This window comes from Pipistrellus hanaki (assembly GCF_964339955.1).
Source record: "Pipistrellus hanaki genome assembly, chromosome: 9".
NCBI classification, from domain to species: domain Eukaryota; kingdom Metazoa; phylum Chordata; class Mammalia; order Chiroptera; family Vespertilionidae; genus Pipistrellus; species Pipistrellus hanaki.
In genome coordinates this window covers 19,645,393-19,656,791 of record NC_140511.1, presented here as the reverse complement: position 1 = coordinate 19,656,791, position 11,399 = coordinate 19,645,393, and the positions used below count along the sequence as shown (strand labels likewise).

General features: G+C 43.7%; 1 protein-coding gene across 2 annotated transcripts in view; it reads left to right on the top strand.

Moving 5' to 3' along the window:
• The first annotated feature begins 8,719 nt into the window (after positions 1-8,719).
• The window catches only part of RDX (radixin), an 87,224-nt gene continuing 84,544 nt past the window's right edge, over positions 8,720-11,399 (top strand). Inside the window, exon 1 of one of the 2 annotated variants that reach the window (XM_084893676.1) lies at positions 8,720-8,899. The gene's annotated coding sequence lies outside the window, so the exon portion shown is untranslated. The remainder of the gene's footprint in view (positions 8,900-11,399) is intronic. The other variant, XM_084893677.1, reaches the window with a different exon arrangement.

The following is an 11,399-nucleotide window of genomic DNA, read 5'->3' as shown; positions in this document are numbered from 1 at the left end:
ACCTGTACGTACTCAAAAAATTATAAGACATTGAAGAAAAAAAATTGAAGAAGACACAAATAAATAAAAGCATATATCATGGTCATGGATAGGAAGAATTAATATTCTTAAAATGTCCATACTACAAAAAACAACTTATAGATGCAATGCAATTTCTATCAAAATACCAATGGTGTTTTTCACAGAACTAGAACAAATAATCCAAATATGTGTGTGGATTAGAAAAAACCAAAAAACCCTGAATAGACACAGTAATCTCAAAAAAGAACTAAGTTGGATATCAGGTAGTGTGGTATCATGCTACCTGATATCAAACTATACTATTGTATAGGGATATAGTAATAACATTGTGGTACTGGCATAAAACCAGACACTTGGGTTAACAGAACAGAATTGAGAGGCCAGCAATAAACCCACACCTATATAGTCAATTCATATATAACTAAGAGACAAGAACATACAGTGGGGGTAAAGGCAATCTATTCAATAAATGGTGTTGAGAAAACTGGACAGATACATGCAAAAGGATGAAACTAAACCACCTTCTTATACATATACAGGAATAAATTAAAAATAGATTTTAAATGTAAGACTCAAAACCATAAAACTCGTAGAAGAAAACATATGCAATAAAATATGACATTTTCCCTAGCAATAGTTTATCTGATATATTTCCTTGGGCAAGGGAAACAAAATAAAAAAATGGGACTACATCAAAATAAAAACTTTTTTTCACAGCAAAGGAAACCATCAATGAAATAAAAAGGTGAACCTACTGAATGGAAGAAGATATTCTCCAATGATACATCCAATAAGGAGTTAATATACAAAATTTATAAAGAAGTCAGTCATATAACTCAACACCAAAAAAAAGTACAATCCAAACAAAAAGAGCGCAGAGGACCTGGATACCCAAAGAGGACATACAGATGGTTATATAAAGACGCTTAACATCACCAATCACCAGAGAAATGCAAATTAAAACCATAATGTGATTGTATCTCACACCTGTCAGAATGGCTGTCATCAATAAATCAACAAAAAACAAGTGTTGGTGAGGCTGTGGAGAAAAGGAACCCTTGTGCACTGTTGGCAGAAATGCAGACTGGTGCAGCCACTGTGAAAAACAGTACGAAGTTTCTTCAGAAATTAAAAATGAAACTGTCTTATGAATCAGTGTTCCACTTCTAGGTATATATCCAAAGAAATCCAAAACTGTAATTTGAAATAAATATACACTCCTATGTTCATTGCAACATTATTTACAATAGCCAAACTATGGAAGTAACCCAAGTGCCCATCAATTGGTGGATAATGGGTACATAAATTTAATTAAAAATTACTAGGCCATAAAGAAAGAATGAAATCTTACCATTTGCGATAACACAGATGGACCTAGTGGGTATTATGCTAAGTAAAATAAGTCAGACAGAGAAAGACAAATATTTCACTTATATGTGGAATGCAAAGAACAAAATAAATGAGCAAACACAATAGAAACAGACTCATAGATACAGAGAACAAATTGATGGTTTGGGGGTTGTGTGACAAAGGTGAAGGAATTAAGAAGTACGAATTGTTAGTTTCAAAATAGTCATGGGGAAGTAAAGTATAGCATATGGAATATAGTTACTATTAGAGGCCTGGTGCACAAAATTCGTGCACTGGGGGGGGGTGCCCCTCAGTTCAGTTTGCACCCTCTCCAATCTGGGACCCCATGGGGGATGTCCCAGGGACATTCTAGGGATGTCCCAGGGTCTAAACTGGCAGTCGGACATCCCTCTTACAGTCCAGAACTGCTGGCTCCCAACTGCCTGCCAGCCTCATCACCCCCTAACCACTTCCTTGCCAGCCTGAATGATGCCTAAATGCTCCTCTGTGATGGGATTGTGCCCAACTGCCCTCCCCTGCAGGCCCAGTAACCCCCAACTGCCCTCCCCTGCAGGCCTAGTCACCCCTAACTGCCCTTCCCTGCAGGCCTGGTATTCCCGCCCCCCCCCCCAGCTGCTCTCCCCTGCAGGCTTGTTCTTCCCAACTGCCCTCCCCTGATGGTCTAGTCACTCCTAACTGGCCTCCCCTGCTGACCATCTTGTGTTAGCCATCTTTGATCACATGGGGGTGGCAATCTTGTGCGAGGGTGTGAGGGTTAATTTGCATATTATTTCTCTTTTATATAGAAATATCATAATAACTATTTTAGCAAGTTAACTCTGGGTTCAATATTGATAAGTCATTGTAAAGGGCACAAGTTGACATGAGATGATAAGTTAGGAGGTTATTGCTTGGAGTCCAGAAGAAATTATTGTAGTGTGACCTGACTGGAAGTGGTATAGATATAAAAGAGGGAACAGATGCAAGAGGAGGTAAAAGCAACAGTATAAGTAAGAGGTTGAGTATGAAGGATGTGAAGGAGAGTGAAGTGTTAAGAATGGCTCTTGCATTCCCAGCTGACTTTGGGAACAGCAGAAGCACACCAGATTTAAGCAAGACAAACTTTGCAGATCTTAATTGTTGTTTCTGCAAAATAAGAGGCGCTCTTTTCTTTCAAGTCTTGTCCAGTTCTAAAATTGAATGTTTACATAATCTAATTCAATCATTTTTTGAAATAAGGAGTGGCCTAATTATAGTAGAACTACAGGTAAATGCATTAGTTATCTATTGTTATATAAAAAGTTACTGCATACATCTCACAGTTTCTGTGGGTCAGGGATTCCGGAACAGCTTAGCTGGGTGGTTCTGGCTCAGGCCACAGCCAGCTGAAGGCTTGACTGATGTGGGGTCAGACAGTCGGACACCCCTTGAGGGGTCCCAGATTGGAGAGGGTGCAGGCTGGGCTGAGGGACACCCAACTCCATTCATGAATTTCATTCACTAGGCCTCTAGTTTCACAATAATGTTGGAGAGGTAATTCAATGCTCTTTTAGTCCTGCAAATCTGCGTGTCTGGAAACAATCTCTGGGAAAGGCATAATAGGTGTAACATTCTCCCTCTTTTAATGTTATTTGCAAGTAAGTTACAGACTAGTTCATTGGCTCTTTCAAGGTTACTTAGTAACTTGCTTATAGAAATTGGGAATCAAGCCAGATGTATAGATTGTCTCATTTAGACTCTTTTCACTCCTTTATTGCTTACCTCTGAAATTTTATTGCTGTTGTCACAGACTAAATTGGCTTCAGTATGTAAGCAAAGATAATTGAGTAAAAACTTGTGCCCTCTACAATGACTTATCAATACCGAACCCAGATTAGTTGAAGATTAAAATGCTTATATCTGTGAACACATTATGAATTATGTACATAATAATTTGATCTTAGATAGGGAAAGAATAAAGCTAAAAATACTAGTAGGTCTGTGGTTTCTTGACTCCTAGTTTAGGTACATTAGCTATGAAACCTCTATTGACAGTACTGAAATTTTATAGCTTATATCAGCAATTAAATTTGTATGGTTTTATAGGCATACAAAGCAAATGATAAGATAGTTTTATTTACCTTGTCTATTTTTTTTTCTCAAGGGCTATTATATGGGCAAACAAATTGTGAATATGTACTTAAATATGCAAGATAGTGTGAATAGGGTAAAATATCATGGTTTATAATAAAAAATTTTCTTTTGCATTTCTTTCAATTCAAAGGTTTTAAAAATAATTGTTATTTTACATGGTTATGGCTTTTGTAAAATGATAAATAAAAACTTTTGATGGAAAATTTTATTACATTACTATGCTTTAGCTTAATTCAATATCTAGCTCTAGTAAAATCATTGGATTAAACTGAATTTTTCAAAGAAATAGGAAATGAAAGGTATACTTTATCATATTATCTCTATAAGTTCATTTATTTAACAAGCATTTATTGGACGTCTCACTTGCCATTGTTCTTATAGTTCCTCTATTTCCAGTTACTCATCATACATTTTTTTCGTAGTTTGCCTATAAACACATAAAGGTCAGCATCTTCCTAAACTGCCTAATTATCTTGATCTCTCAGTTTCACTTCTTTTATACTCTCTGCTTATCATAATGGTACCTAGTGGAAATGCTGAAATCATTTTAATCTCTCTCTCTCCTACTCCTCAAATCTTTTAAAAGATTCTACTTCTTCATCTTCACAACCTCCCAAGTTCCATCCCGCATCCTCTCGGTCCTCTGACCTTTATAGCAAAGGTCTACCTGAGATGTCCCCGATGACCTCGCCATCCTCTCTCGCTATCACACTCTTTCGCAAGCAACCCGCATGGCCGCATTACTTACTAACCCAACTCAGGTCACGTAGTCGCTCCTCTTTTGGATTCCTCAGCAATGAATGTCAAATTCTGAACTTCTCGACCTGATCTCAATGCACCTTTCTGAAACCGCTGGTTATAAACATCTTTGTCTCTATAAACAGCAACCCTTCTTGCTACTCAGTCTCCAAAGCTTATTCCTCCCTACCACTTCTTCCTTTAACCGCCCCTCCTCTGTGGCTCTTTCTTCTCCAGACAGAGTCCATTGCCTTCTCTTCTGTCTCCCTCGACACACTTTGTCTATCTTTATTATAGCTCATATGGCACAGTTTGTTTGATTTTCTCATTACTGAATCTAGGGGGTAGGGACCAAGTCTTATTTACAGTAGCAAAGGGTTGAGTTTGCTCTATATCGAAAAACTTCCATTTATAAGCCATACTTGCAAAAATGAGTTTTCTTCATTTTCAAGAAGTACTTTTATAGGTGCTAGCGAGACAACTGGTTTGTAACTATCCCAGAATTCAGAATTAGACAACATATGTTGGTGGAGCACTGTAGGATTGTAGCAAGACGACTCAATAATAGATTGTAATAGCTTGGTTTTGGCCTTTCCTTTTTATACATATTTTGTGCTATATATTTTTTAAAAATTTGTAACTACTGATAATAGCATCGGGTTTTCTTTTTCTGAAAAAGGTTTCAGCAAATATATATTGCCCCTTTGAAATCTGAAGTGTTGGAATTAAACTGAGAAAGAAAATTGTCAATTGTTTCTAATATTTCATTTAAAAGTGCAGATAGCCCTGGCTGGTGTGGCTCAGTTGTTTGAGTGAGGTCCTATGCTGGTTCAATTCCTAGACAGGGCACATGCCTGAGTTGTGGGCTCCATCCCCAGTAAGGGGCAAGCAGGAGGCAGCCAATCAATATTTCCCTCACATTGATGTTACTCTCTCTCCCTCTCCCTTCTACTTTCTGTAAGATCCACTAAAAACAAACCGTATTAAAGGTGCATATATTTGATGTAAGCAATAAGAGAACAATGGTGGTGTGTAATGAAGTTATGATCAATAGTAAACTTGACTCATGACTATAAAATCCTGTCCACTCAGTTCCCACGTCTTCATAGAAGAACCTATCTCTTAGGCTTTGTTACCAGTGATGTTGGCTCTCGGTTTCGCAAAGAAAGAATTCAGAGTGCAAAAGGAAGTTTATTTATTATGCTAAGCAAAGGTACATTCCAAAGGTAGATTCCAGTGGGCTGCTCAGAGAAGTGCCTTGGTCCTTGAGAAAGAGAGACCCAGAAGCAGAAGTGAGCCAGCTGGGCTGCATGGATTCAAGAAATAAGTTACAGAGGCAATAAATAAATAAATAAATAAATAAATAAATAAAGGGCCCCTGACGACAGGTTCATGGGATTAGCCCAGGATGAGCTGCCTCGGCCTGCTGCCCCCCTGGTTGCAATTCTCACGAGGCCTCTTAGAGCTTAGGAAAGAAAGCAAAGATAAATGTGTGAAGAAAGAAGGTATGGGCTTGTCTAGTCTAGAAAGAGAGAACAATGCACTGGTCCTCTGTCTCAAGGGATTTTTAAAATCTGTTTTCTAAAGTCAGGAATTCTACCGTAGGAGGTCTCAGGAATATTCATCAACTTTCCAGGCGAGTCCTTTAATATGCTGATTTGTCAAAATGAGCTTATAGAGTCAGGGTCATGGTTTCTACCTATTGTTCGACACTAGGATAGAGGGTCACTAATCATTGCATCTGGTCTTCATGTCAGCTATCATGTAGTTTCCTCTGGTTTTGCTGTTTTTCTGGGCCTGGAGCTGAAACCTAGATGTTATCTCTATTTTGACCAAAACTCTGTCTCCATGGTCAACAGACCTGAGGCTTTGTTCCTAAGATTATTTGATGCTGGTCTTGAGGGCTTCATGCGTAAGGGAGTGGTAATGCAAGGGGAATGGAGACAGGTGAGTCAGAGTGCTGGATGAGACATGTTTGAGTCAGCCACCTGTCTCCACTTCCCTATTCCATTTGCCAAGGGATTGTCCAAGCTTTTTTCTATCCTTCCTCAGCTTTGCTAATTTTGTGTAATTGACAACCCACATTGTAGTAACACTTGGATTTCTTTACACTGCGAAAGTTATGTAGAAAATACTGAAGAACAGAATAAAGGAAAAATATGTCCATAGAAACTCTATCTAAAGACAACTTTGGTTTCAATCTTTCTTTTTTTCCCTAACACCTCATAGTGGTTGTTTTTTGTTTGTTTTAATCCTCACCTGAGGATATTTTTCTATTGTTTTTTTTTTTAAAGTGTATTTTTATTGATTTCAGAGAGGAAGGGAGAGAGAGCTAGAAACATCAATGATGAGAATCATTGATCAGCTGCCTCCTGCACGCCCTCTACTGGGGATGGAGCCCCAAACCCAGGCATGTGCCCTAGACTGAAATCAAACCCGGGACCTTTTGGTATGCAGGTCAATGTTCTATCGACTGAGCAAAACCTGCCAGGGCAGTGTTTTTTTGTTTGTTTGTTTTGTGTGTTTAAACGTGGATGTGATCATATTGTATGAATAGTTTTACAACTTTTTCCCCACTTAATACTATAAAATCCCACTTGCCATGATGTTACATACATCATATAAACCTTTAAAATTGTTATTAAAATGCCACAGATTAGACATACTTTTTATTTTTGCATCTTATAAATAATACTGTGATTCAGAGTTTATGAATAAAGCTTTTGCTCTGTTTCAGATTTTTGCCTTCAGAAAGAATCCCAGACATGGGACGAGGTTTCCATGTACATTTTTGTAAGTTGAATGACAGTGCCAAATTGCTTTTTAAACAGGTTGTTTCTGTTTATACTCCTACTCAATGTCTGGGAGTATCCTATTTATCTCATTAGCCTTGGATATTATCTCTTCCTTAAACATTTACTAATAATGATAGCCAAGGGAAATGTTACGATTTCTGGTCTGGTTGCTGTTGCCTAGTATGGAGTAAAATGAAGGTTTTGGAGTCAAATGTAACTGCTTTGGTCATGGCTTTGCCACTTTCCAGCTGTTACATTGAGCAAATTACTTTACTGCTTTGAGGTGGTTTTTTTAGGTTTTTTTTTTTAGTCATTGTCCTCCCCCTTCTATCCCCAAACACAGGGCTGTTGCCAATTATTAAAAGAAAGTCATATACAAGCATTTCACACCGGTGGGTGGCACAGGATGAACAACAGCGAATCCATTTTCCATTGCAGAAGTATTTTACATACTTTTAATTCACGTGCCACCTTGGAACCTATGTGTTACCTTGACTATTATGCAGGCAACTTGATGTGGATAATTCCTCCAATCCAGGAAGAAGGTCAGGGAGAAATCCTTTAGTTAAAACACAATCACACCTGGTTTCCATCCTGGAGAAATAGGCAATCCAAAGGCTGTGGAGTTAAACTCGCAGGGCTTTTCATTGTTTGCAGGGCAGTGGCGGAAAGTCACGGAAGAGTAAGCGTCGTCAAAGTGATCTATGGAGAGTTCCAGGAAAAGCTGCTGTCTCAGGGAAGGCAAACGGTGAGGAAGGAAGGATATGAGTTATTGTTCTATAAAAGTTAAGTATGCTCGTGAGGTTTTACTTGAATCTAACGTTTGTTCATAAAAGGTAAACTATATGCAGTGTTGTAAACAGGGCAAACGAGGCTAAAGTTGTGCACTTGCTGCTTTTTCATAGTCAAAGCAAGTTTTGGTCTTAGAACTCCATCTACTCCCGGCCAGTACCACGCCTAGGCTGGTGTTATATACTATGATCCAATGTCTTTCTCTAAATTTAAAAATAATTTAGGTTTTGGTGGCTCTTTGGGGGCCCCACTTCCAACTTTTTAATGGACTCCACCACTGCCAAAGAATGCGGGGTGGCCATACGAAATCACCCAGTATCCTTGCCTGGACACAAATCTGCATTCTCGTTTGAGGCCATATCCAAAAGCAAGTATTTCTAGTTGGGTCAAACCTGCCAACACAACTTAAACGCTCTTTGTTGCAAATACAAATTTCCCTGCAAGGCCCATTTTCCTCTCCAGATCCAGGCTTTTCAAGCCTAACAGCCAACACACACGCTCCATTGGGTCTTGGGGTGCCCGCGGGGGGGAGGGGGGTCCTCCCCGGGGCCGCAGAGCCGCCCGCGGCGCGTGTTCCGGCTCCGGCGCGAGTTTCAAGTTTCCACGCGCGGGCGCGGCGGCCGCAGAGGCTCCGGCTCCGGGTGGGGCGGCCCCGCGCCGCCCGCTTCCCTCCAGCCCGGCCCCGGATGGGGTCCCCCTTCCTCGGCGCGCGCCCCACCTCCCTCCGGGCTCCGCAGCCCCGCCCGGCGAACCCCGCCGACGCCCCGCGAGGGGACGGCGGGGAGGCGCGGGGCGGGCGGGGCGCGCGGGGCGGGGCGGGCGGGGCGGGCGGCGGCGGTGCGCTCTGGCCGCCTGCAGGGGGAGGCGGGGGGCGCGGGGCAGCCCCGCCTCCCCCCCCCGCCCCCGGAGCCGCCGGGCGGCCATATTGCGGAGCTGTCTGCGGCGGCGGCGGCACCGGCTCTCCTCTCCGGCCCGGACTCTGCCGCGCCTCTCGCTCCTCCGGCCGCAGCCGCGCCGCCCGCCCGCGCTCAGCGCCGCGCCGCCTCGGGAGGGAGGACCGCTCGCCGTGGGTAAGCCGCCGGCGCCCTTCCCACCCCGTTTCCCTCGCTCCCCGCTCCCCGGGCTCCCCGCAGCTGCGGAGGCGGCGGGAGGCGGCGAGAAGTTGCGGGGCCCGCGCTGCCCGGGCCTCGCGCGCCTCCCCGTTCGCGCCCTGCGGGCCGCGGCGCCGCCCTAACGGCCCGGCTGGCCAGGCCGCTCCCGGGCTGGGGGGACCCCGAGGCCGGCCCGAGTGGTGACCGGCCGCGGCCCGGACCTGCCGCCGCACCATCCCCTCCCTTCCCCCGGCGGGCGCGGGGTCCGCCCGGACGCGGGGTCCGCCCGGGGCGCCGGCTGGGACGCTGGCTCCGGGCGGGTGGGCGGGCGGGTCCCGGCGCCTGGGCGCGGCCCGGCCCGCCGCGCGGCCCGGGGCGGTTTGGAAAGGCAGCCCGGGAGCGGTAGGCGCCGTGCGGGGCGGGCTGCCCCCGGACTCCCCCGGCCGCCGGCGGGGCGGGTGTTGAGTTACTAGAGAGCGTGCGGCCGCCCTCGTGGCCCGGGGATGGCGCGTTCCGGGTTCGGGGCGCGCCCCGCGCCGAGGCCGCGCGCCCGCCGCCCGCTACCTGCTGCCCCGCCGGCCCGGAGCCCCCGCTCCCTGGGCCCGAGCATCCGCCTTAGTGCCTGAGCCCCGGCAGACAGGCTGAGTCCCCCCCAATCCCTCTTCCTTCGAGGGGCTCTGCACCGAGGGCCCGGGCTCCCAGGAAACTCGGGGGGCATGCGTGGCTGCAGTTGAAGAAAAGCACCTCACTTCCTATGCAGAGGTCGTGGCTCTGTAACCACTCCCATTATTTGGCGTTTTCTTTCCCTTCAGTCTTTAGTGGTGGTTAATAATGAGGTTGGAGGTGTGAAGTCAACTTCATCAAAGATGATACAGCTTTGGAAAGTCAGTTGAGATTTTCAAGAAGACATTTGCATGATGTGAACCCAAAAGCCCGGGATACTTCGGGTTTATCTGGTGAACGAGTACTTGGATACAGTAGACATTGCGATCTATTGTTTATGGTGCATTTTTTTTTTTTTTTTTAGAACACACACTAAATAAGTACCCTTTTATGTTTCTGACGGAGTTCTGAGTGAACAATTGCCCCGTTCATTTTGCTGGATAAATAATGGTTTAATCCCATTTGCCAAAACAGCATGATTAGTTTTGAGAAGAGATTAATACTCAGACTGCTGTATTTTCAGAATATCCTCCAGAGAGATTAATAATAGTTTACCTCCAGGAGGACAGAATGTAGAACATTCATTTTGAAGTCAGTAGTATGCTGTAAAAAGGATTGCACCGACTTTGTTTCTTTGTTTACTAGTCACTTTTGTATAGGGTGGGATTTAATAAGCAGTACATTATTAGTAAGGAAGGAATATGTCAGACATTGGAGCGCTTTACGGTTTCATTTAAATGAGACAACATTTGACTGTGGCATTTAGAAATAGTAAATTTTTGCCCTTGTGGATTGATTATGTATTGTTTTGTTTACTCCCATAACCTCACCCGGGGAGGAGCAGGTACGAGAACTCAGAAATATTTGTAGAACAAGTGTAACTTTGGTATATGGAAAGTATATTGCATCTGCCCTTTGTTTTACTCGTTACTTCTTAATTGGAAATTAAATTCATTCATTTTCCTGGTGTAAGAAATGACAGGTTCTACTATTCTTTCTCCCTCTTGCTAACTCAGTAGTCTCAGGGAGAGGGAACAAGGGTTGTTTCTTGTTTATTGCTTCACTATTCCCAAGAGCAGAATTGAATTTTATTATTTTTATCTTTTGCATGCTGTTGAAAGTGTACATATTTCGTTTTAACATATTTCGTTTTAATTTCAGTTCTCAATCTTCAGTCTATGTGTAGTCTGATATAGTAGAGTCTGAAATGTTGGATGACGGTAGGAGCCTTGATTTTCATTCATTTCTAACTTTCTGCATTTTTAAAACGGTAAATTTTAATGCTTCCCAAAGACCAAAGCCTAAAAAAAAAAAGTGTTCTATTAAGATTGTAAAGTCTGAGCTATGCTGGTAGAGCATACCTGATAGGGTAGCTTATAGAATTTTATTCTACTTTTGTGAATCTAGGAAATAGATTCTCGGAGGGTGTGGATCTCCTGCAGACCAAAAGCTAGGGTGCACTTTTTTTTTTTTTTTTTAATATATTTTTATCGATTTTAGAGAGGAACTGAGAGGGAGAGATGAAACATCAGTGATGAGGGACAATTCCTGATTGGCTGTCTCCTGCGTGCCCCTATTAGGGATCAAGCCCCAACTGTGGCGTGTGCCCCGACAGGAATCGAACCCCTGACCCTTCAGTGTACAGGCGGCTGCTCTGTCCACTGAACCAAACCAACTAGGGCGAGGGTGCACTTCTTACCTACAGCGACCCCACTCTTGGGTACTGAATCTGTGGAACTGGATTGAATTGCTGTGGACTCCACCCTTACCAGGTGGTTTAAGCCTCAGGCTGATGCTAAGGGGAACCTCTGTAGCT